This window comes from Panthera pardus, unplaced genomic scaffold (assembly GCF_024362965.1).
Source record: "Panthera pardus isolate Hobbes unplaced genomic scaffold, ASM2436296v1 HiC_scaffold_18, whole genome shotgun sequence".
In the NCBI taxonomy this organism is placed as follows: Eukaryota; Metazoa; Chordata; class Mammalia; order Carnivora; family Felidae; genus Panthera; species Panthera pardus.
Genome location: NW_026526743.1, coordinates 15722913 through 15724124, shown reverse-complemented (window position 1 = coordinate 15724124; position 1212 = coordinate 15722913).

Below are 1212 nucleotides of genomic sequence, written 5' to 3'. Positions count from 1 at the left end.
GCAAGTGTTTTTTTTCTTTATGGGACTGCTGATTTAAACTCTACCAAAATTAACACAGAATACTATGTAAGATGTCCCATTCTAGAAATGAACTCCTTAAAAAAAAAATCTCATCTTTCAGATCTTTCTGAATGAAATGCATCTTACATTGCAACTGTATGGCTATAAAATTTGACCAAACAGGGGCACCTGGGTGGCCCAGTCAGCTAAGCGTCTGACTTTGGCTCAGGTCATGATCTTATGGTTTGTGGGTTTGAGCCCTGCCTCAGGCTCTGTACTGACAGCTCAGAGCCTGGAGCCTGCTTGGGATTCTGTGTCTCCCTCTCTCTCTGCTCCTCCCCTGCTCACACTCACTTTCTCTCAAAAATAAAATAAACATTTTTTAAAAATTTAAAAATTTGATCAAACACTTAGCCTTACCACCTGTGGTAATCTCTGATATTTCCTTATTCTGTTTCACTTTTTAAGGAGTGCCTGAGTGGCTCAGTTGGTTGAGCATCTGACTCCTGATCTCAGCTCAGGTCTTGATCTCAGGGTTGTGAGCCCAAGCCCTGCATTGGGCTCCATCCTGGGGGTGAAGCCTACTTAAAAAAATAAAATAAAATTCTAGCCATACCCTACTGAATTGATTTGTTTTTAATAATTATTTTTTTAAGTGTATTTATCTGTTTTGAGAGAGAGAGAGAGAGAGAGAGAGAACACGTGAGAGGGAGAGAAAGAATCCCAAGCAGGCTCTGCACTGTCAGAACAGAGCCCGATGTGGGGCTTGAACCCACAAACCGTGAGATCATGACCTGAGTCAAAGTCAAGAGCCAGATGCTTAACCGACTGAGCACCCCAGTGCCCCAATTTTTATTTTTTTATTTTTTAAATAGTGAGCCACTATGAACTGTAATCCACACCTTGAGGGTACAGGAGGGTGGGAGTGAGGATGCATCCTATCCAGGGGAAGACAGACCTTCCTGAGATTGGAGTGGTTTTGACTCCAGTCACTTTGGCATCCATGGTTTTCATCTTTTCCTGTAGCTCTGCAACCTTCCTCAGGTGTCCCACGTGTCCCTGCAATGAAATGAAGACAGGGTACTGCCTGGCTGAATTTGGCTTCCAGACTTGGCCCCAGTTGTGCCTACCTGTGAGTGTTCCCTTCCTGTCTCTAGACTCTGGAAGCCCTTCCTTCCTCCCCATCTTCCAAACATATAGTCCTGAGCATGG